Source organism: Protopterus annectens, chromosome 1.part0 (genome assembly GCF_019279795.1).
Source record: "Protopterus annectens isolate FY-2018-M chromosome 1.part0, PAN1.0, whole genome shotgun sequence".
In the NCBI taxonomy this organism is placed as follows: Eukaryota; Metazoa; Chordata; order Ceratodontiformes; family Protopteridae; genus Protopterus; species Protopterus annectens.
This window is the reverse complement of record NC_056725.1, coordinates 1489796835-1489823190: the sequence shown is the minus strand read 5'-3', so window position 1 is coordinate 1489823190 and position 26356 is coordinate 1489796835.

The window sequence follows — 26356 nt, the reverse complement described above, 5'->3', positions numbered from 1 at the left end:
ACAGGTTGAAGCTGCGTGCAAGCTACTGCCTGTTTACCAGTGTCACAACATGCTGTGCTTACCTCCCTATAGTATTTTCATCCCTTGCTGCTGGCTCCTCCAGTGACTCCTCACCTGGCTCAACCTCTGTTGTCCAGTGTGCTGGCTGAAATTCCTCCTACAATTTCCCTCCCTGCTGTAACTGCCTCCTATGTATCATACAGCATAGCAATGAACACACTGAAACTATTTTAATAAATGTACATGGGTCATACTGCAGGGCAGCATCAGATACATCCAGGAACAGAAAACATGCAGCCTAAACACTGTCCATAATGACCCTTGTTTCTGATAGGGTATAGTTTTACCCCTGGTCTGTCTCATTCTGTGGATTTCTGATAATTTTATCAGCTTGGAATCCAGGGAGTATTTGGCATCATTATTAAGATATCTCTGGGGGAAGACACCCCTTACAAACAGTTGATAATTGTCAAGTGTACTATATGTGATGTGGCAATTGTAGTAACTGTCTGGGTGACCTGCAGACATACTGTAGATGACACCCTGTGCATTACAGAATACCTGGCTGTTAATGGAGGGATACCATTTACAGTTCACATATCTTCTTCCCAGATCAACAGGTGAGGCCTTTATTTTACTGTGTAAGCAGCCTATAGCCAGCAGTGCCTCAGGGAAATCGGCTATATTATAGAAATCCTGCATGGTATTAGCTGTCTCCTCTGTGATACATGGAAACCACATATGCTCCTCCCCACATGCCATGCTGCAGTATGGCATAGCGAAACTGATGAAGTATTCTCGAGGTAGATCCCTGAGATACCCCAAGGGTGGACCCAGTTGGTTGATGAACACTCCCTGTAGCTAAAGGTATAAATATTTTGATATTGACTGTGTTAGGTAATCCGTGACTTCCAGGGGACTGTAGATGAGTTTGACATGTCTTCCAGGTTTGCATGGTGCCCTGATCCATATATTACAGGTCTGCAATGCCGGAGTCATGAAAGTTCATGAAATGTTAGGCATGATCAAGTGATACAATGCATTTGAGCATGATGATGAGCACCAGTGTGGCTCTTTGCAGCAATAACAGCCTATTGTGTATACGCACTAACCTATACTACAGCAATCCTTATAATTTTTCTGTGATTCCCCAGCATGAACATGACAGTTTTGCTGCTGTCAATACCACTAGTATTAGAGCACAACTTTGTGCTCTTTGTATGCTTCTGAGTTGCTCTACCATCTCGTTTGATGTCGTTTGCATACACAGAGACCCTCACTTTAATATTGTTGTTCATTAGCATCTACTTCTACAGCCATTACCATACTGCAAGCAGCTCTACAGCTCAGCCAGTTCAGTATGACTCATACACACATCCTGTGCATAGCAGCTCGTTGAACCCAATTGTCCACCCAGTGTGGCTAATGTTTCTGAATCCCAGGGAGAGTTCTGTGTCTATAACTTTCCTCTAGAGCTAGCTTCCCTCATGTAAGTTAGCTAACTAGAAATCAAATACTATTTCTAAAACACTTTCATAGCCTTCTAACCCTAAAACATCATCCCCTTGTAGCTCAACCATCAAAGGACTGGACAATGTGGATATGCAATTCCCTAACTTCTCTGTAGCCAGCTTGGTGAATATGACCATCTTAAGACAATGTAGCAATTGTCTCATGTTTACTGACAGCCACTTAATCCTTAAAGAGGCAGCCACAAATGGCACAGGAGGCTAAACACTCACATACAAGCACACATCAGGTTGTCAAAACCACACATACAACACCCACCTCATGTAGCACACAGCACACATATGCTGAGGCACTTAAAAGCAATCTTCCTAAACAACAAAGATTGCCTGGACCACCCATTGTCAAAGCTATGCCTCAGCAAGCCCAAGGGTAATCAGAAAAAAACAACACAACACCACACATATTGTCACTATCAGAGGACCTCCAAATATTAAGCCCCTGAGGCAAGCAAACATCCTTCCCAGGACTTTCATCAAAGGAGACTCCATTTGTAAGATATACTGAAGCCTCTCTAACCAGGCCGAAGAAGGAGAAGATAACTGTTAGTTGCTTATCTGGAGCCAGTATGGCTTCATCATAGCCCATATAGGTAAATGACCTGAGATGTACCTCCCTGAACTATCGGAAGGGAGATAATATGGAGCTTTCAGACTACGTGTCTCAGACTGGTATGTGCCTAACATTGAGCAGCATATTATCATTGGCAAGGATGGTGCCACAATATGAGAAAAAAATATTGATTTCAACAACTGGCCATCTTTCTGATGTCATTCTAAGGGGACCCAGTATTTGTCAGTTTGGGAGGACATGGTTAACAGACCACATTGCTTTGCCAAGGATGGTCTACACCTTTACCCTCTAGGCTTTCAAATACGGGCTAAAACTTTATCCACCTTCATAATGTCTTGTTTAGGCAATGCCAAATTGACAAACCAACCAACATAGCAAAATTAACTCAACTGAAACTCAAGTTGCTACTTGTCAATGCAAGGAGCTTAAATAAAAATCTACCCCCCAAGCCCTCCTCACACTCAAGAATATAGACATCTGTGTAGTTAAAAAACAAAAAGCACCACACAGAATGTCACAAAGCCGTATTTTAATCTAGTTTAAGCACTTTTGTTCTAAAACACATAGAACTTCTTCAGAAAATACATCTGTGCAGTTTCATTGCCGTTTTGCTGCAAGGTTTCATTGCTTTCCGAACTTTTAAACCAGTAGTTGCACAGATACTCAATATATAGCAATAACAAGCATACTTCTATGGTGGTCAGATAGAAGGATGTGTTGCAGTTCTTTCATGTGCAGATCACCATAGACAAAATCTTGTACCATATCCTAGCCAGCTATAGGTCACCTTCCATGTTCCAAGAAGCTCACAGTGCATACTTGGACATGCTAGAGACACTTACCATCCAATCTAATGCCCTACTCATGGGAGATTTTAATTATCCCTCTATAGACTGGGAATCCTGGACTGCCTCATATCTACAGGCAGAGAGATTCCTGGACTTCATAAATATAAATGCCCTTGACCAAGTAGTGAATACACCCACTAGAGACTCCAACATACTGGACCTCGTGCTCACAAATATGGGAGAAAGCTGCACCCCCCCCCCCCCGCCCCTCAGTGTCACATCCTCCCTGATAAGGTCTGATCATAAAGCTGTCTTCTTCAAAATCAAAATCAACTCCTTAATCCCATTAAAGCCATTAACAGTTTAGGAGCTATTACAAGGTAAATTACTTTTTATTACATGATGCTTTGTCAAAATACATTATGACTTCAAAACTTGAGAACACAGCAGCTTATGCTGAATTTCTATCAGAAACTTTGTACAGCCATTCCAATAGGTGCACAGAGGCAACTGTACCTACCAGAAGTAAGACCAGTGACATTCTAAATTAAACATAATATACAACAAAAAGAAAAAATATGGCACAAATCAGGAAAGAAAATTCCCATAAAGATAAAAACTCTCTAATTAAATTAAATAGGCAACTAAGAGGGCTAATTAGGTCAAGCAAAGCCAACTTTGAGGTTAAGTCAGCCTCCCACATGAAGCATAACCCTAAGGCCTTCTTCACCTATGTCAGAAATTTCAAGGGCAGCAAGCAGCAATGTGTTTAACTGATGGTTAATGGTGCCACATTCATCAACCCTGGTGATATAGTGAACCTGTCAGTGGACAAATTTAGTTGACATTTTTAGCCCCCCAACCCCAAACCATCCTCTAAAAATACCCTCAAACATAACCCATACAACTATAACTTGGGAGCATGTACTGGTTGCACACACTAAAGCTAAGAACATGGCCTCAATGGGCCACAATAACATCCCAGGATGCCCCATGAACAATCTAAAATATGACTTATCAGGATCCCTGGAGTCATTATTTAACTATAGTCTTAAAAAGACTTTGGTGTTGATTCTTAACTATGTCCTGAAGAGCTCTGGGAGAAGGAGAAAAACATCAGTACAATGCAATCCAAACTGGGAGGGTTATAATTTAGACAGAGCCACTGCTGGCTCATCTGAGACCCATTGCTATTCCCAACTCTTGGAGTTGAAGAGCATAAAAACGGCGCATTCTCTGATCTGGCTAGTGCTTTACACCTGAGGAACAAACAAGTAGGCAAGTCGGGTTGACTTTCCTCAAGTGCAAAAAAAATGTCTTTACGAGGGCCTTGCTGAAGTTTGAATACTGAAATTCTTCAATGCTGACAGCTAATGCATTATTTATTTATTTATTTATTGACATTTGATTACTGGGAAAGTCTAACAGGGTAGAAGCCCATTTACAGAAGAGGCTTGGGGAGAAAAGCTCCAAATTATTATAAAACATTTTAAGAATAATGATTTTACAATCTTCAAAAATAAAACAAAAACATTTGCAGTTTAAATAATTATAACAAATTAGACATACTATAAAACATTGGTTACATTTTCTGAATTCAGTAGTGCACTACCTCCCAAATGGCCATCTGGCAGTGCACTACCTCCCAAATGGCCATCTCCCAGTCTTTCCCCCCTGACATCTTGCACCCAGAGCAGCTTGTCCCTTTTCCTCATCCTTGCTATGCTGCTGAATTTAGGTGAAAAGAAAGAAAAAATGATAATATGCTTATAATATGTTTATAGAGCTCTCACTCTTACCTTTTCTTCCATTCACTGTGGCGATGTCTGCACTATTCACCAGTTTATGTAATGCCAGTGACCTCGGTCACTGCCCTAGCAAGACAGTGCCAGGCATACACCTTATACTGGGGGCCCTGAAACACGTCCTGCAGTAAATGATTTCTGTTGTCTCTATTAAGGAAATGACAAAAGATGTTAGTCTTCTGTGATCACTACCAAAAAGCCAGCAACTACCAGAGTCTTCAGAAGCTATCACCATTCATCAAGTCTTATAGCAGGGAATCATGGCTGCCCATTAATCATTGCAGGATTTGTGATGCAGCATAAAACAACTCAGAAGCACAATCAGTGGCAAGGTTGATAATGGATCATACCACTTTTGGACTTGTGCAATACAGGTGTAGACATGTGAAATATGGCAAACTATGGCTGCATGGCATATAATGCGACTACTGATATACTGCTTTTGCTGTTGGGCGAACCCCATGCTTCACATAATGAAGCTGGGAGTTACATGGAACCTCCTTACAATATTCACATATCCATGCATGCAGCAGGCAGGTGTGCAAGCATGTGCACAATGACATGTAGAACACTGCATGAAGGTCTGCTAATGGGCATAACATGTACATTGACCAATTCAAAGACATTCGCAAGCTGAGACCTCATTTGCATAATGTTCATGCCAAGGGGCCCAAATATGTACAATGTAAATGTTCACAGTTGCAGAAAGCCTTAGTGTGTTATGGAAAATGCTGTAGAGCTCCAGGAGCAAAACAAGCTTCACCTGGTTTTGATAAAGAATACTGTGGAAAGATAAATGTGAACTTGCTTAAAGTATTTGCAGCTTTTCAAGCTAGTAATAGTTCCAGGTACATGTACATTACTATTTAGAATTGCACATGCATGCAATGGGAATATATGCAGTGGCTGATAAGTGTGTAAGCAAGGGGAAAGAGAAGGAAGACAGGCACAGAAAGTGGTGTACACAAGAGAAATCAAGTTAAATGGGAGGAACACCCTATACCATTTGAGAACTACAGTTCATAAAGAAAGCAGGCCTGCCTTGTGACAGGACAGGATGGAACATATAGCTTTATAGGTGTATAGTATAGGTGTAGGTCACATATTACTGGAAATGCCATTAACATGGAACTGCCACACTCCTTTGTCTGCTGTGGATTTGGGAGGGTCAATGTTTGTACTGATGATTGCAAAACTGTCATTGCTGGAAAGTTATGAGTGTTCCCTTATTTGTATGATTAACACTCACAGTGATGTCTATAGAAAGGGAGGTATACAATAAGACAGTGAGTTGACAAGGACAGCTGTTATTGCCATGGTAGCATGACTTTTCCTATACATGCAGCAACATACCTGACAAAGAGAAATGAGAGAAGACCAGAGTCTCTGCTGACAAGAAAACTAGAGGCAGCAAATTCTCAGATGCAGAAAATGAGATAGTTCTACAGGCCCTCCTTCTCCATGGCTCTTTGTGCATGATGGTGTCTACTGAACCTATCGTGAATGTGCTTGACAGGACCTTGTGGTTGGCATTATTGCTACTGGTGGGCAGAACTGCTATTATAAGCAGGTCAGGCATACAACCATCGATATTACTCTAGCCACTGAAAAAATGGGCTTCCTGCCTTGTAAAGGATTGTCAGGTGATGGAAGGGAAGCCATCAGTTGAACCACCTTTGACAAAGATAAAGGGTTTCTAACCTCTCTTAGAGGAGGATCAGACTCCTCACAGTCCCCTGGTGTGGAGCTGAGCTACAACATGCCCCTAGAGTATCCACTGGATATGACAAAGTAGGTATTACCATACCTGTATTACACTATGATTACTTTCCATTGCTCCCTTAATCACTGCACATCTCACTAATATAATGTGCTTCAGGTGCTACAGAAACATCAGGAGTATGACCACCATGGGCACCTACACAAGGTAAGGTATTATCCAGTGCTGTTGATAAGCACCGTAGCAATAAATTAACATTGGGAGTAAGATAATCATGATGGGTTATACTTATAATGGACTTTGTGCTTTGCTGTTTTCACAGGTGACTATCTCTCTGGCATCACCACTGTGGATCATGCATTGCATGATATCAGAGAAGCATCTGGCTGTGATGATGATGGTAGTGATCAGCTGGCATAGTCAAGGAGAACAGCATCTGTGCTGGACACAGGGAGAGGGCTGACTGAATCCCCTACCCAGGCCATGGACACAGCCTCTGTGCATGTAGACATTTAAGTCACTTAAGTGACACACAAACAACACAGGGAGACCAGGTTACTGCAGACACTCGCAGTCAGGGCAGTGTGACACCTTTTATGGGCTAGTCATCACAAGCCCTATAGGGTGGAGGATTGATTTCATTGTTATGCATACGGGCGCATGTCAGAGGCATGAGTACTGTCCTCCCACTGAATTATCTGTGTCAGTGAGTGCAACTCAACTTATATGGAGGACCATTGCAGAGTCAAAGGCTAGTATCATCAGAACCTTTTCAGAGTTGATACCTATAATGCACGGTGTGCAAGACTACCACTGTGAGTGCATGCCCTGTATATATGACAGTTTTTATACAGTCACATATTAGCACAAGCAATGTCCTTCCAGGCACACATGCAGCATAACAGACATTGTCCAGACATCGGATCTACCCCTTGGTTGATGGCCATTGTAGGTATGGCCAGCCAATGTCATGCAGCACCAGCACTTCTGCAGTAACATTGATTGCACAAGTAACTGTGGTCAGGAGTAGGAATCCCTCATGTTGTGCCAATCACAGCACTGGCTCATCTGGTAATAGACAACAGTCACAATCACATAGCATACATACTTTTAGCCAGGGCAATGGTACAATCTATACAACTCCTAATATAGGCAAGTCTCATGGATGGGGTCACATACAAAATGCTCATCCATTCACCATGTATGGCCTGGTCCTGTCCACTAGATCAAGCTACAGTGCTGCTACTACAACTGAGACTGTGTCCTAGCACAGATAGACACAAACTCAAACACCACTACAGCCCTCCCATAACTGCACACATTCAAACCTCCAGTACTATTACCCCATCATATGACATTCCTCAATAATCTCCTGCAACCCCACATCTTGCACCCACCGCAGAAAGAAAAGTTTCATTTCTACAGCATTAGTACATGTCCCTGTGGAAGACATTGCACACTTGTGCTCCCTCCCCACCAATGGAAATCATGATAACTGTTCCCTGCCCTTTGTACATTGTTACTTGGTTTGCCATTGTCTGATAAACACTGTAGTCAGCCTATGCATGGGTAAGCACAGTCTAGTGTTGGCTTTGCATTCATCAATTTTACTGTAGTGTATATGCTGTGCTACAGGTTGAAGCTGCGTGCAAGCTACTGCCTGTTTACCAGTGTCACAACATGCTGTGCTTACCTCCCTATAGTATTTTCATCCCTGGCTGCTGGCTCCTCCAGTGACTCCTCACCTGGCCCAACCTCTGTTGTCCAGTGTGCTGGCTGAAATTCCTCCTACAATTGCCCTCCCTGCTGTAACTGCCTCCTATGTATCATACAGCATAGCAATGAACACACTGAAACTATTTTAATAAATGTACATGGGTCATACTGCAGGGCAGCATCAGATACATCCAGGAACAGAAAACATGCAGCCTAAACACTGTCCATAATGACCCTTGTTTCTGATAGGGTATAGTTTTACCCCTGGTCTGTCTCATTCTGTGGATTTCTAATAATTTTATCAGCTTGGAATCCAGGGAGTATTTGGCATCATTATTAAGATATCTCTGGGGGAAGACACCCCTTACAAACAGTTGATAATTGTCAAGTGTACTATATGTGATGTGGCAATTGTAGTAACTGTCTGGGTGACCTGCAGACATACTGTAGATGACACCCTGTGCATTACAGAATACCTGGCTGTTAATGGAGGGATACCATTTACAGTTCACATATCTTCTTCCCAGATCAACAGGTGAGGCCTTTATTTTACTGTGTAAGCAGCCTATAGCCAGCAGTGCCTCAGGGAAATCGGCTATATTATAGAAATCCTGCATGGTATTAGCTGTCTCCTCTGTGATACATGGAAACCACATATGCTCCTCCCCACATGCCATGCTGCAGTATGGCATAGCGAAACTGATGAAGTATTCTCAAGGTAGATCCCTGAGATACCCCAAGGGTGGACCCAGTTGGTTGATGAACACTCCCTGTAGCTAAAGGTATAAATATTTTGATATTGACTGTGTTAGGTAATCCGTGACTTCCAGGGGACTGTAGATGAGTTTGACATGTCTTCCAGGTTTGCATGGTGCCCTGATCCATATATTACAGGTCTGCAATGTCGGAGTCATGAATGTTCATGAAATGTTAGGCATGATCAAGTGATACAATGCATTTGAGCATGATGATGAGCACCAGTGTGGCTCTTTGCAGCAATAACAGCCTATTGTGTATACGCACTAACCTATACTACAGCAATCCTTATAATTTTTCTGTGATTCCCCAGCATGAATATGACAGTTTTGCTGCTGTCAATACCACTAGTATTAGAGCACAACTTTGTGCTCTTTGTATGCTTCTGAGTTGCTCTGCCATCTCGTTTGATGTCGTTTGCATACACAGAGACCCTCACTTTAATATTGTTGTTCATTAGCATCTACTTCTACAGCCATTACCATACTGCAAGCAGCTCTACAGCTCAGCCAGTTCAGTATGACTCATACACACATCCTATGCATAGCAGCTCGTTGAACCCAATTGTCCACCCAGTGTGGCTAATGTTTCTGAATCCCAGGGAGAGTTCTGTGTCTATAACTTTCCTCTAGAGCTAGCTTCCCTCATGTAAGTTAGCTAACTAGAAATCAAATACTATTTCTAAAACACTTTCATAGCCTTCTAACCCTAAAACATCATCCCCTTGTAGCTCAACCATCAAAGGACTGGACAATGTGGATATGCAATTCCCTAACTTCTCTGTAGCCAGCTTGGTGGATATGACCATCTTAAGACAATGTAGCAATTGTCTCATGTTTACTGACAGCCACTTAATCCTTAAAGAGGCAGCCACAAATGGCACAGGAGGCTAAACACTCACATACAAGCACACATCAGGTTGTCAAAACCACACATACAACACCCACATCATGTAGCACACAGCACACATATACTGAGGTGCCTAAAAGCAATCTTCCTAAACAACAAAGTTTGCCTGGACCACCCATTGTCAAAGCTATGCCTCAGCAAGCCCAAGGGTAATCAGAAAAAAAACAACACAACACCACACATATTGTCACTATCAGAGGACCTCCAAATATTAAGCCCCTGAGGCAAGCAAACATCCTTCCCAGGACTTTCATCAAAGGAGACTCCATTTGTAAGATATACTGAAGCCTCTCTAACCAGGCCGAAGAAGGAGAAGATAACTCTTAGTTGCTTATCTGGAGCCAGTATGGCTTCATCATAGCCCATATAGGTAAATGACCTGAGATGTACCTCCCTGAACTATCGGAAGGGAGATAATATGGAGCTTTCAGACTATGTGTCTCAGACTGGTATGTGCCTAACATTGAGCAGCATATTATCATTGGCAAGGATGGTGCCACAATATGAGAAACAATTATTGATTTCAACAACTGGCCATCTTTCTGATGTCATTCTAAGGGGATCCAGTATTTGTCAGTTTGGGAGGACATGGTTAATAGACCACATTGCAGTGCCAAGGATGGTCTGCACCTTTACCCTCTAGGCTTTCAAATACTGGCTAAAACGTTATCCACCTTCATAATGTCTTGTTTAGGCAATGCCAAATTGACAAACCAACCAACATAGCAAAATTAACTCAACTGAAACTCAAGTTGTTACTGGTCAATGCAAGGGGCTTAAATAAAAATCTACCCCCCAAGCCCTCCTCACACTCAAGAATATAGACATCTGTGTAGTTACAAAACAAAAAGCACCACACAGAATGTCACAAAGCCATATTTTAATCTAGTTTAAGCACTTTTGTTCTAAAACACAAAGAACTTCTTCAGAAAATACATCTGTGCAGTTTCATTGCCGTTTTGCTGCAAGGTTTCATTGCTTTCCGAACTTTTAAACCAGTAGTTGCACAGATAAGAGCTAAAGGTGAAGGTGTCTCAATATATAGCAATAACAAGCATACTTCTATGGTGGTCAGATAGAAGGATGTGTTGCAGTTCTTTCATGTGCAGATCACCATAGACAAAATCTTGTACCATATCCTAGCCAGCTATAGGTCACCTTCCATGTTCCAAGAAGCTCACAGTGCATACTTGGACATGCTAGAGACACTTACCATCCAATCTAATGCCCTACTAATGGGAGATTTTAATTATCCCTCTATAGACTGGGAATCCTGGACTGCCTCATATCTACAGGCAGAGAGATTCCTGGACTTCATAAAAATAAATGCCCTTGACCAAGTAGTGAATACACCCACTAGAGACTCCAACATACTGGAACTCGTGCTCACAAATAAGGGAGAAAGCTGCACCCCCCCCCGCCCCTCAGTGTTACATCCTCCCTGATAAGGTCTGATCATAAAGCTGTCTTCTTCAAAAGCAAAATCAACTCCTTAATCCCATTAAAGCCATTAACAGTTTAGGAGCTATTACAAGGTAAATTACTTTTTATTACATGATGCTTTGTCAAAATACATTATGACTTCAAAACTTGAGAACACAGCAGCTTATGCTGAATTTCTATCAGAAACTTTGTACAGCCATTCCAATAGGTGCACAGAGGCAACTGTACCTACCAGAAGTAAGACCAGTGACATTCTAAATTAAACATAATATACAACACAAAGAAAAAATATGGCAAAAATCAGGAAAGAAAATTCCCATAAAGATAAAAACTCTCTAATTAAATTAAATAGGCAACTAAGAGGGCTAATTAGGTCAAGCAAAGCCAACTTTGAGGGTAAGTCAGCCTCCCACATGAAGCATAACCCTAAGGCCTTCTTCACCTATGTCAGAAATTTCAAGGGCAGCAAGCAGCAATGTGTTTAACTGATGGTTAATGGTGCCACATTCATCAACCCTGGTGATATAGTGAACCTGTCAGTGGACAAATTCAGTTGAAATTTTTAGCCCCCCAACCCCAAACCATCCTCTAAAAATACCCTCAAACATAACCCATACAACTATAACTAGGGAGCATGTACTGGTTGCACACACTAAAGCTAAGAACATGGCCTCAATGGGCCACAGTAACATCCCAGGATGCCTCATGAACAATCTAAAATATGACTTATCAGGATCCCTGGAGTCATTATTTAACTATAGTCTTAAAAAGACTTTGTGCTACATGAATAGGACCTTCAACAGATTCTGGAAAGTACAGACCCATTAGCCTGACTGGTCTTATTTGAAAAGCCATGACAGGAATTATCATGGAAATTATCAACAAGGACATAGGACACTTCCACACACTGGATCCATCCCAGTCTGGCTTTGTCAAAGGAAGGTCATGCTTATTGAATCTGGTGGACTTCCTTAGAAAAAGTCACTAGGGCAATGTATGAGAGGCAAACTATGCATACTGACTACCTAGATCTGGCTAAAACATTTGATAACAATACACAACTCGGGCGTTGTTAAACTTATGGAAATAGGCATAAACCCCTTTATAACAAGTTAGATAGTTAGCTGGCTCACTGATAGGGAACATGAGATTAGAATCAGTGAGGCCACCTTCAGAAAGAGGCTGGTCACAAGTGGAATCCCCCAGGGCTCTGTGCTAGGCCCATTCTTCTTTGGCATCTTCTTCTTGGATGTCAAAACCAATGTCAATGACTTCTAGCTAACCAAGTTCTCAGATGATTGCAAACTGAAAGCAGTCACTGAATCCCCCCAAGATGAGAACATCCTTCAGGAAGGTCTAACACAGACAAACACTTGGTGCCAAATCCATGGCTTAAAACTCAATAACAAAAAATGCATTATAGTACTTTTTGGGAATTCAGCCACTCTGGGTAACTACGCCATCAATAAAACATCCCTAATAGATGATTCATTAGACATGAATCTGGAAATTCATGTAGATACTAGCCTAGCCTTCAACCAGCTTGTGTCCAAGGTAGCAAGAAAATCCTCCTATGTTACTCAACTTATAAGCACAGACATGGCATCTAGGTCCAGAGTGGTCATCATACCTCTGCACTCAGCCCTCATCAGACTCATCATAGAGTAAAAATGCATCATCATCCCCTTTGAGATAGTGATGTCCCCACAAATTATCACATTAATAACAATGTCCTAAGCACTCAATCAGTCATGAGCGATTTGGGCACCCAGGTTGATAGCAACCTGACTTTTGACCACCAAGTTGCTTCCATGGTACAGAAAGCCTTCTACATGGCCCACCCATAAGTAAGGGTATCTCATCCAGGAACAAGGAGGTCATAACATACCTGTATTCTTCCCTTTTAAAGCCCATTATTGAGTACAACGCACCTTTCAGCATGGATCTCGCAAAGCACGTGCAGCAGCTGGAGAGACCACAGAGGTTCCTCACTTCGAGAATCCAGAGCCTCAAACATCTACCATACATAGATAGGATAAAATCCCTATCACTCTATTCAGTTTCATACGGACTCCTCAGAGGTGACCTTTGTCTGGCATACAAGGCGATCATGGACCCCACCTTGATGGGATTGCTGCATATCCGCAAGTCAAGCTCCACTTAAGTAACCCACACACGTGGCATCAGTCTGGTCTGTGACATCAACAGGACTTGTTATCAGGACAGATTTGTGTCCCAAAGACTCCATCTATGGAATAGACCCCCTCTCCACATCAAGCAGTGTACCTCTTTATCCCTTTTTAAGCACAACCTGGATAACTGGATGGGAAATAGAAAATATACCCCTGGGATTCCACCCATGTCCATGTTGGACAGGGCCATTGGGTGCTGATATGTCTAAACATGGGCTAAACTCATGGCTAGGCTTGTAAGGGCCACAGGGCCAATAGCCTAGTTAGCTCCTATGATCCTATGATAATGTTCCCTTTGGTATGTACCTGACAAGACACATGCTGCAATTGGAAATCCACAAAGTTTCCTTACAAAAAGAATACAAGGAGTCAACATAATGTCCTACGCTGATTGCCTAAAGCCCTGTCTATTTACTCCATATCATACATTCTTCTGAGATGTGATCTTTGCCTGGCATACAAGGCATCCCTGGATCCTGTTTTGATGAACATTTTCACATCCACAAAACCAACAGCATCAGAACCACTAGATTAAAAGACCTCAATTTTTGCTTGCAATGTAAATAGGACATGTTGGAAAGGCAGATATTTTCTTAGAGAATTCTCATTTCTTGGAACAGGCTGCCCATCTACTTGAAGCAGAATTCCTCCATATCCCTATTTAAGTGCAATTTGAACCAACCAATGGATGGGTAATCAGAAATTCACCCCTTGAATAGCTCATATGTCTGTGATGGGTAGAGGCAGTCAGTAAATTGCTCCCTATACAAATCAAATTTGTGAGTCACATTTAGGTTACATGGCTAGGCATATAAGGGGCCCTAGTGGATGTTAGCCTAGTATACACCTAAGAACCTACAAACCAATTCTAACTTTAAAGAGAATACATTAAGTTAATGCCTTTGTATTATATTACTGACATAAGATACAGCTGCTCTTCTCAGTCTCTCTGCAATACAATGAACTAACAAGAGTAACACACACTCACAGCTTATGTCACCAGTATAGTTCATGAAAAATTTGCTCTGGTTGAGACAAGGACTGTGATGCCATAACCTCCCCATTATTTGTTTGTATTTTGCTAACACTCATTTTTTGGCAACCATGTTGAGTTTGTTGAGGGGCTGTAGAGAGACATGTTTCAAAAAGTATAAGATACACCATCCATACACCATCTATAAAGCAAAAATATATAGTATGTACTGTATAAAATAAATTAGTCAATGCAGGTATGGCATGTAAAGTAGTTATAGATATGAAAGACATAGTTAAAACAAAGTAAGTAATATTTGCAATTAAGAGTAAAAAAATGTAGGTAATATTAACAACATGAACTGCTTTGATGCAAATTCTAGGCACAACAAAAAGGATAGCATTTATAGTGGCAATGTCTGTTGTATTGCTGAACTGAGCTTGACTAGCCACACCAGTCCTTGATGGCCATCTTACAGGAAGGGGGATGTCTGTGTTCATCAGAGACATAGGCACCAGACCAGAGGTGAATTTTCAATTACCTATCCATTTCGTCCAACTTGCCAAAATGATCAGAGAGGTTTTCAAGTTTGCATTAAACCTGGTTTTGGCCAGGAAAATGAGGAAGTAAGAGAATAACAGAATACAGTCCAACACAGAGTCTCAAATACATTTATTAAGGTACTGATTCAATTTTATAAAATGCAGAATAATTCTTTAAATATAGTGGTGTCTGATTTAAATGTAAAATTAGATAAATATAAAACACACGCAAAATATTTTGAACAAGTAGCTGTGTTAAAAACAGCCACTGCAAAAACTAAAAATGAAATATAACTGTAACTTGAATATAAGTTTATCAATATTTTTATTTAGAAGTAAAGTAGAAATGGATGTTTTGATTTTAATGTTAACAAGACTAGCAAATGTAAAAGGAGTGGTCAGTCAAATAAGAGTTATGCCTCTTCAGTTAGCGTCTTATCTTTAACAGAGACAGAGTCCAATTGAGAGTCTGGGGGAGAATCCCCACTTAATAAAAAAGCACTTACCCCTTTGGGGTTAAACAATGAAGAGGTGGGCATAAACATCGAGTTCAACAAAAACATTTCTTCTGTGATGGAGAGGGTCATTATTCAAATGTAAATGACCTTATTGTAAATGTTTCTTCTAAACACCTTTCTGATACTGATAAATGTTTTTTTGAATAAGGGGCTTAATTTTTGTCCCCTGAAGTAAAAAAAAAAAATCTGATTTTTCAGTCTACATATAACAGTAAATTAAAGATGTTTGAAAGAAGAATTATGAAGGAGTTGCATAAAAATGCTGATATTATTTTCAGACCCTTTATTAATATGACTAGGCAGGAAATAATATCACTGCAAACATTAAAAAATCACCAGATGTGTTTGTTATGAAGGCAGACAAAGGTAGGGAGTGTTGTAGTTTGGGAAAAATCATTCTACCATGCTGAAGCGCTAAGCCAGTTTGGAATTATTAGATTTTATTTTATTTAACTTTAAGTTAACTTGCGATTCCATGTTTAAGTTTAAAAATTAAATACGTTCTTGGCATACTGAGTTATACAATCAATAATTACAACTGAACTTAGGGAGCAACTGATAGTAACAGATCCCAAACCACAGCATGTTTATTTGCTCCTCAAAATTCATAAGAATATACATACTTCCTAAGAAGACCTGTTGTTTATGGTATAGGTTTACTTATAGACTGTATTTATTATTCATTGGAAGAGTGCATGAGATCCTTGTTACATTTAGTTAAGGCATGGCTTAAAGAGTCCACAGACCTTCTGAATCATACACAAGGAAGCAATTTAGAAAAAGGTTGGTGTTTGTGAACATCATGTGGCCCATGATGGATTTCCTGGCTGTAGAGATAAGAAAACTTATAGATGGATCTGTAACAACCACTGTCCATAGGAAATAATTCTCTAAAAATTCCTTGCTTCCTTATAATAGCTACCATCCTAAACATATAAACAGAACTGTATGGAAATCTTAGATTATTAGAATATGAAGGATGTGCAGTGATGAATTTCAGTATGAGCAACAGTCAAAAGATCTGAATGAGATATTTATAGCCAGAGGATATCATAGAGATGAGATAGTTAATGTTAAAAATGTGGTCAGGCAAATTTAAAGAAAGGAGCTTAAGCAATATAAGGAAAAAGTAACCTCATACATATATTCTTAGGTTTTGCATAGAATATGGTAAAAATACTTTTTTTTTTAAAGTCAAGGCATTATCCAGAACCATTGGCCCATATTACTAATAAATGCTACATTAGCCTCAATATTCCTGGATAGATGTTTATTTAGTTATAAGAAAGGTAAGAACTTGGGGCAAAGTTTGTCATATTTTAAAAACAAAACGCTAAAATAAAAAAAGAAACACAGCCACAAGCTTAAACAGAAAATGTAAAATGAGGAACTTTATTGCACAGACTAAGCACTTTCGCCCCTCTTTATCTAGGGCTTCTTCAGAGTAAAAAACAATGATACACAGGCAGTTTAAATACTAAAGTCTAATCACTTGACCAATCCCCCCAATCAATTAAATCTAGCCATACAAAATTGTTAAATTTAAAAAATTCATATATAATACAAACACTGGTATACTGAACATAATATCAATATATCTGTTGGCTTTATTAAGCCTACCTACTAGGAATAATTTGCGACTTTAGTTTTAAAACACTTCAAATCGAGCTAGCTTCATTAATACCTGGAATATGTTTGGCATTTAACCTAAATTATCTCATTAATTCCTTTACTTCTAATAAATTCTTAAAATCACCTCCTCTTGCATTTGTACCAACCCTGTCAATCACAACAAACAGAAACCTCTTAAAATTATTACAATCTACAGAATGCATATATAAAGCATTACTACTTTTTTACTTTTGATGTCCCTTAAATGTTCAGCCATGCAATCCTTCAACCTTCTTGCTATTTTGACTACATAAAATGCAGGACAAGACATACAAGAAGCCATATACACTTTTAAACATCCTGGTGAAAAGAAGGATGTCAATGGGTCATTAAAGACGGGTTGTTAAACATGTGGGTAGTGTATGTTAGATAAACTTTCTTTACTGATGACAAGACACTGACACTGTAGTTACTGAAGTCTACTGAATAACACATTGATTTTACTCGGCCAACAATAATGTAGTAAACAGAATTCAATCAGTTGCAGCTCCAAATGAGCTGAATCAAGATCCTTGCTTCCAAGTGGATGATAATGTAACTACTAGCAGTTTGAATGTTCCATTGTTATATATCAGTTCAGAGCAGAAAAAAAACAGGAAGTTGAGTATGTGATGGTATGCATATATGCTAAAGCACAATAAACAGTTCGATCTGTTTTAATCTGAATACTGGTGTGTTTTGCTTTAAGTCCCTTCTTACACAGTTAGCATATCATTGTGGGTGTATGTTGTATCATCAAATGGCCACATTGTCGAACATATTATCTTGTCGACAATGCAGGCCATCAAACCATTCTGACTGAGATCACCTTATGATAGGATCAAAAATTTGCCGTTTTCACCACTGTAGTGTGATCTCAGAGTTGGTCTATATAATTAGCGGGAGGCAAGGAGGGTTGGGCGACCTGCATTGTCAATGGGATGACATTCAACAATGTGGCTGTTCAATGATATGACATAGCCCCTATCATTGTGATGCTCTAGGTGGAGCTGCAGTCAAAATAATGAACCAAAGTTGTGTGGCTTACATTGTTAACTAAAGAAACTAGCACCTAAAGATATTTATACATTAGAAATTAATGGATGACATAGTTTTTATTTTATATAATATCTATCAATTCCCCATCTTGACCCTAAAAGAGGGCCAACACCGTATTTAAAATATAATTAATTCTTCAGTGAAAATAATGTTTACAGGCTTCAGAGCTAGATTAGCAACTTTAGGAAGGCAAACCTTTAAACACATAAAGAAAATACATCCTAAAAACCAGGATGACAATCATAATAATAAGGAATGTTATTATTGACCCTTTCCAACCCGTGAATAGACTAGCAAATTATTCCATCCATTCTTCATTGTACTCTGGTCTGGTAGCCTGTAAAACATCTAGAATATTTTTAATATGATATGAATGGATTCAGATTTATCTGGAATGAATGCACAACACTCATCATGTATTAAAGCACATTTACCCCCCCGGGATGCCACAGTATAGGCAAAAGTCATCCTGGTTTGCAGAACCACAGTATGCATGGCTGTCATTTCCTTTATGATATCTAAAATTGTCCTACAGGTAACATTGGCTAGAATTTCCAAGAGTTTGGACAACTTTCTTAATTCCAAAATAACTTTGGCTCACCTATGCCAAGGAAAAATCCCTGCCCAAGATATAACATAATCTCCCAAATCCATATGCCACAGTCCTTTTTCATTAGCATACCATAAATCATGATTATATACCATGAGGTGTACCCTACACTTACAGGATTAGTACCTGTATTTGTGCTCATTCAAACATTTCTCACCTTTCCTTTGGGCAATTACAAAGTGTTTCTGATGCTAGATACTAGACCTATATAACCTGACCAGTACAAAGCAGCTGGCAGACACTCATATTCCCTGTTACCACAAATTTGGTAATACTCCTTCCAAGGGAGCAAACCAGTTGGGGTAGAGGTAGCACAGGTGGCCAACTACTTAAGCTTGTCTGTAAACATTTTGTTGAATAGCCAGGGCAGCAGGGCAGATGGGAAACATTGGATTTGCTTAGGAATTGTTGATATTCTCCAGGGTACATGTCATTTTTGGTATTAGATAGATTGTACTTGCTTTCGCCTGTATATACATCATACCCATCAGAATTAACCCTCTAAAAAGAACAGCTCTCCTGGATAGGACCTCATAAAAGACAGGAATAAAGTATGATTACTGTAAGATTTACTGAAAAACTTCTGGTTAAGTGACCATTTATCAAAGGTTTTATTTATCCCTAGATTTTGGACAGTTTGACTCCTACCCTTACATATGGCTTGTGCAGTGATTTGTGTAAACAGTGCCAGTGTGCCAGTTGCATCAGGCGGGCCCATCAAGGGAATTCCTGCTCTGTACATAGGTGACCTAGCACAAATCCAGCATTTACAAATGTTCATTTCGGCAGCATACATCCACTGTGTGACCAAAAAGACAATATAAGACAGCATCCAATCTTTATTCGGGACTTCTGTTGCTGGTTGCTTCTGTGCTTGGGCATGAGTCATACATCCCAGAGAAGTCTAGTTAGAAATTTCCTTACTAAGTTTTCTTTGCCTCACTTCTGTTCCTATTTTTGCTTTTCTGTTCTGAAGTTTTCATTGGTATCCACCCCTGCCCCCTAGGGATCCCAAAAAAATATCCATTTTGATTACCTCAAAAAAGATATATCTCCATTTTGATTATCTGCAAAACTAAACACGGTAAATTCATTTCTATTGCTCTTCTCAGGCCCTCATGTTCCACTGAAATTAATGATTTTGCACTGATCCCTGTGGACAGTCTTTTCCTTTTTGTCCCTCATATCTGTTTTTTTTCCATTTTTACCTGGTAAACCAAGGTCCAAGCTTGTGTTTTTACTATCTAAGGTACTTCCCAGTAGCTAGCCCATATCCCTGACCTTAACCTCTTGACCATTACCTTATGACCCACCTTTATGTCTCCCTCTAATACTGAAAAAGTGCTCTCCACAGATGATATGCATTTTCCTTGGTTAACCCCTCCTAATTCTGTTGTAAATATTTTAACTATTCCTGATGCTTTGCCATGTTTAACTGTGGCTCAAAAATGCTAGTTTCTAGATCAAACAGAAAGGTAACTGGCATTATCTTCCCTTTTATTAACTGAAAAAGAGAGCTCCCCATTTTGTCATTTGGAGTGGCTAGAATGCTCATCAGAATCATAGACAAGTGCTGGATGCCTTTTTCCCTTATTCAGGGTGTGAAGTGCCCTCCTCTTGGCCAGTAATCAAGGAGCTTTAATCCTCACCGCTGACACTGGAAAGGGACGTTCACTTGGAACAAAAATAGATACACATGGTATTTGCAGATGCAGCTTTCTGCATCAAACACAATTTCCCTTAAGATCAAACAGGGAACACACTCATTCTGTGGTCTGCATTTCCCTATCTCTCTCTCTCCAGGCTTCCATTAAGACTCCCCATTGGTACGGCTGTAGAGTTGAGTCCTTAGCCAAGTATCCAAGCCAAGTCCCCCAACACCCTCTCTGAGAAACCAGTGCTCTGTGTCCCTACTATAAAGTAACAGACACACACACTCTCTTTGAGATTTGATTTTCACACACACACACACACACACACACACACACACACACACACACACACACACACACACACACATGCACACACACATGCACACACACACGGGCACACGCGCACACACACACACACACACACACACACACACACACACACACACACACACACACACACGGGCACACACACACCTGGGAAAGGCTGCCACATATTTACTAATTATGCCCCTCTGCCAAGACTATAAGGTAGTTACTGCCACCAAACACACCAAAGCCAGCTACTCTAAGGCCCTAACAAGGGTGCTGAATTATACTGAGTGAAATTAGTATTAATACAAATGGTAATGTTGAAAAACAGCAAGGCTTTCAGGAGTGGCCACAGTGTCACCAAATAAATATAAGTACTCTCAAAGGTTAAAATATTTTTTAAAGGACCAGCCACAATGAAAAGTTTAAATATATTTAATAATAAATAATAATAGAACATGAACATACTAACTATACATTTACAATTAACACCAGACTTTCAATCACAGGAAATATTAAAAATAATACATTTGGATAGATTCACACAGATACAGAAAAACAGTACTTAACTAATCTCACTATATTTTCTGACTGATATAAAGAATTACAATTCCCTGGTTACTTACAAAAGCAAGGCAAGATGAAGTAGGTGAGTGATCCTTCTATGACAGTTTACAAAAACAGACTGCCCTGAGACTTCAGACTCATCTAGTATTACAAACATAATTTTTGTGCTGGATTACAGAATGACATCACATCCATCTGGTCATCTGATTTCTGGTTCCCAAACTCCCCCCGCCCCTTACTACAGGCTGACATGATTTGCTACAGATGTGTCAGTAATACACACACACACATAGAGCTTTGTTAAGATCTATTGCAACTTCTGGAAGTCATAAAACAATTTCAGACTTCCACCCTTCCAGAGTAACAGTTAGTTCACAGCTAAAGACAATACAACAAGGATTCCTAGTTCTTGTTTTCAAAGACATTTTGTCTCTGGCTGTAATCAGAACTGTAAAATACAATCTTTGTGGCCTAGCAGGTAATTTAATTTCCAACTATTTTTCAAAGTTAGCTGGACCAAGATTAACCTCTTCTTTTCCAGTATCCTCTGTTACAATACAATCTGACATACAGGTGCATTTTTCTTTCTGTCCAGTAGAATCCACTGTTGGTAATTTTTTTTAACACCAGCAGATTTACAAATACATTTTCTGCCCAAGCATCTGTACAAACCAGTTTGATATATAAATGACATATAATTATTTACAAAACTCCAGCTAGCTATGCTACCATATGTTACACATCCCCTGCTCTAGTTCTCCTGGCATAGCTGGCAATACCTCACATCATCACATCAGGCATAGTTGTTAAGCTTATCCTCATTTGCTCCGTGATACCATTAACCTAATGAAAATAAGGAACCTGGCACCTTTGCTGAATAGCCAGAATGTTGTATAATTCCTTCATGACCTGCCTAGTGAACTGAAGATCTTTGCCTGATTCAATGATTTTTGTCCATCCCCAGTGCAAAAATGCTTGGGTCCACAGAATGGAAGCTGTAGTTTTCCTGTGCATTTTTTTTTTGGGGGGGTGCCTTGACTCATTTACTGAAAATGTCAACTAAAACATAAAGAAACCTATACCCTCCTTTTGCCAGAAGAAGAGGTCCAGTGAATACCATGGGCCTTCAGGCACCTTCACTGTAAGAGAATTGACTGTATAGGAACTGTCGATGACTATATTTTCCCCTGTCTTCTAATGCCTGACCACAGAAAAGATGGCCTCCAGCTCTGCTCTTTGGGCAGATATATAGTATAGCCTAACAACTTGAACAAGTGGGCTTCTTTTTGATCATACATTTTCTCTGAGTTAAAAACAGCAAAACTGGATACATAGGTTCCTTTTACCAATACCCAGCCCCATCTACATACAATTTGCTCTTCCTGTCATCAAAATTAACCCAGAAAAAAAACTGGGTGCCTCTTCAATGGTGTCTTTACATGAGTGTTCCTCTCCTTTATACAACATTTGCTGAGAAAGATGTTTATGCAAGTCTACCATGATTGTTTTATATTGAAACACAAATTTAAAACCTTGTCTGGCTGATTGATTTTGATCCAATGGAGTACAGTAGCTCTTTTATAGCATGGTGTGGTGTCTGAACTATGACTGATGAAAACTGTAATGTATTCTGCCCATGTCATTTTTCCAGTGTATTGCTAACAGGACTTACACACAAGGATGATATCCCTTTTCAACAATAGACATCATTCAACTCCAAAAGATGATGGGCCTCAATATGGACTCTAGAACTTGAGTGTGGTGTAATGACCACTTTTGCATGAGGATCACTGAGATGCTGTTGTCTCCTGCAGCTGCCTGTAGGAACAATGTTGGGAGTAACTGGGTATTATAAGATCTGTAGCCATTGCCACCTTCTTTTTTACCTCAGTAAATGTCTGCATGGCCTCAGGGGTCCAAACAATTGGTTCTTTAGATGGTTTCTGAAGGTTAATTAACACATACAAAGGTGCAGCTGTTTTGATACAGTGTTCAATAAAGTGCCAACAGTAATTTATGAACCCATAAACTTCTGCAAATCTGTAATTGAGTAGGTGAGTGGGAACTTAAGAATACTCTGCACTACCTCTACTCAGTGTGCCCTGGATTGTGCAGATATCATGACTCCCAAAAATTTAACTGCATCCTACATGAGTTGCACCTTTTTAAGGGTTTACCTTGAATCTTGCCTCTTGCAGTGCCCCTAATACCTTTTCCATGACTTCCAAATGTTTTTTAGTGGTTTCAATGGTTTCTGTCTGAATGAGAAAGGCATCCATATATTCCAAAATATTGTAGCCTAAGTGTAGTTCATCTAAGATTTCTGCCAGTGCTTGATGCAAAATTACTGAACTATCCTGAAACCTCTGGGGCAGCCTGGTCATGACATGCTGATAATTATCAAAGGTAAATGCATATTTGTGTTGTGAATTTGGATGCAAAGGAATAAGGAATAATCCATTCACTAGATCAAGTAACATGAAGTGTCTGCTATTCAAATCCAAATGAACTGATATTTCAGGCATGCTTGGGACTACTTGGGCTATGGGACTGGTGAATTTATTCACCAATCTAAGGTCTGGAACCAATCTGTAAGGCCCATCTTTTTTCTTTACTGGCCCCACTGGAGAATTCAAGATCCTGTGATCTTCCCTAATTATGTCTTCATTTCCACTTCACAGTGCATTGCCTCATATTTTCAATTGCTTCCTTTGGGATGGCATATTATTTTGGAAAGGGAGACAACTTGTTTCTGGTCACTTTGACTCCTCTGTGGTTTTTCAACAGACCACAATCTGCCTTCTTTTTTGCCATAGTTGAGAGAATTTAGTCAGCATTTGCTGCCAGATATCCTCAAAATCTGCACTGACTGCATTGACTGAATTTTTACTATCTATATCAGGATCATGAGACTGAATTGCACTGCACTGCAAGGACAATTGGTTTCTCTACACCATCTTGTTATTAAATTTAGTGACTGTATTAAGAGTCACCAGCACATCCATTCCTAAAATAGTGGCCCACAGGTAGAATGGAGGAAATATGTTACTTTTACCTCTTTCCCTGGCCTCCCCTTCTTATTGCTGGATTTTACTTTGGTGGGGGTATTCCCATTTCTGCCAATGAAGACCCATTAAAACTGGATATTATCATTTTATTGCTCTCATCTGTTGGAAGTGATCAATTATGCACCAAATCTGTGGCTCCAGTGTCAAGAAGCATGCTGTACCATTTGTTACCCTCCTCCCACATGGCTATGAAAGGCCATCCATCCTTTCCCAGAGTGAAGAAAGGAAATGTAGATGGTATAGGTGGGATAGTCACACCCCTCACAGATTGCACCTAAATGCAGTTTGTTCACATTTTACTTCAGACACCTGCCTCTGTTTTTCTCTAGTGGCTAGTGTTTCTATGACTAGTGGCTGAGTCTCTGCAGAAAGTTCTACCTTGGGACCTAAGTCTACATCTTTTGCAGATATTTACATAGATATTCTTCTATTTTTTCTCTCTTGCTTTTGAAATACTTGTTCAATAGGATAAAGTGATTCTCTCTGTTCAGCCCAAATCAGTAACTGGGGTTCTGAGGCAGGGGTACACAGACTTCATGCAGTAGCTTATTGCCTGATCTCTTTTCCAGTTGTGGCCTGTGATGACTATCTTTCTCATAGAATTGTAATATGATCATTCAGTAATCTCTCCTTCCTTAGGTCTCTTAGCAACAATGTTACCCAAAGCAATTTGTCTTTCCTGCCAGTGGTAGTATTTGCAGCATCGTCTGTTCACATGACTGATCATGTTACAAAAAAACACACTGAATTTCACCATTCCCTCTCGATATGTCTGTGGGGGGTGGGGGAGCTTAGGGCATGTGTTTTGATGGGCAGCATCTGACAAACCTCAGTACTACTGTTAGTAGGGAGTGCAAATATTTTTGAAGTAGTCTCTTTGCAGTCCATAAATTGCTTCTGCCTGACAATGTTTTGAACTGTATCCTCTATGTCTTGGCATTGTCAAGGACATTAAGTTTGACAGCATTGTCGAAACCCTAAATGTGCTACAAAATGACTCTACTGCTAAGGCTTTAACATCACCTTATTCATCTGTACATCTGAGTAATCCTGCTCAATTTGAAATGCTATTTTAAACAGCTGGGAATGTTTTAACAGTTGATCATATTTGGTGATTTTAAAATCATCCATCATTTTAGGTTCACATCTGAGTTTCTGAGTATGTGCCTGCAATCTCTAAGGCTTTTGGAAAAAAACATTTGTAATGCTGATGCAGATTCTCACTGCACTGTCCCTTCACAGCACTTTAGATCAAGTTTTCAAATCTAATTAAATTCTGAAAAAGACCTTTGCTGTCATCCCACTTTGGCATAATTAGTAATGCTGATAATGTTTATTAATTTGCTGTATGTTTGTAAGGGAGACTACAGGAGAGTGGCGCTGGAGCATCTTATAATGATGTGGGCTGGACAGGCTATTCTGAACTCAACTTCTAATGAAGGCCTACTTTGAGTTTAACTCTGCACTGATAATATCTTTTGTCTCAATATCACTACCTGTTGCCTCTTTACTAGCAAGAAATGTGTCACATTGTTTTCTGAAGGTTGTTGACATGTTGTCAAGGTTGCCTAGCCTGCTGAAACTTATTATGGTAATACTCTAACTGTTCCCGGTATTGAGTAGTTGCTGCTTATTTGTTTAGGACTGTCTTTAGTCATCTTTTTTCTTGATCATAAATATCAGACTCTTCTGCCATACTCTGTACAGGGACACTAGTACATAGAAAGCTAATAATGTCTTACTGCAAGGCAAGAATCCATAACCACATTTATTTCGGCTGATGCATGAAACAGCCACGCCCTATCCTTTTGAACTACTTGCTTATCCCATTTTCTAACACAGTGTCTGCAAAATTCAGCATTATTTCTAACACCAGTTAAATACATTCCTGATTTTCAAATGCCTGCAATTCTCTCTGTACAAAATAATTCATTATGCATACCTATTACCTAACATAGTCTTTCCCATAACACACTTTA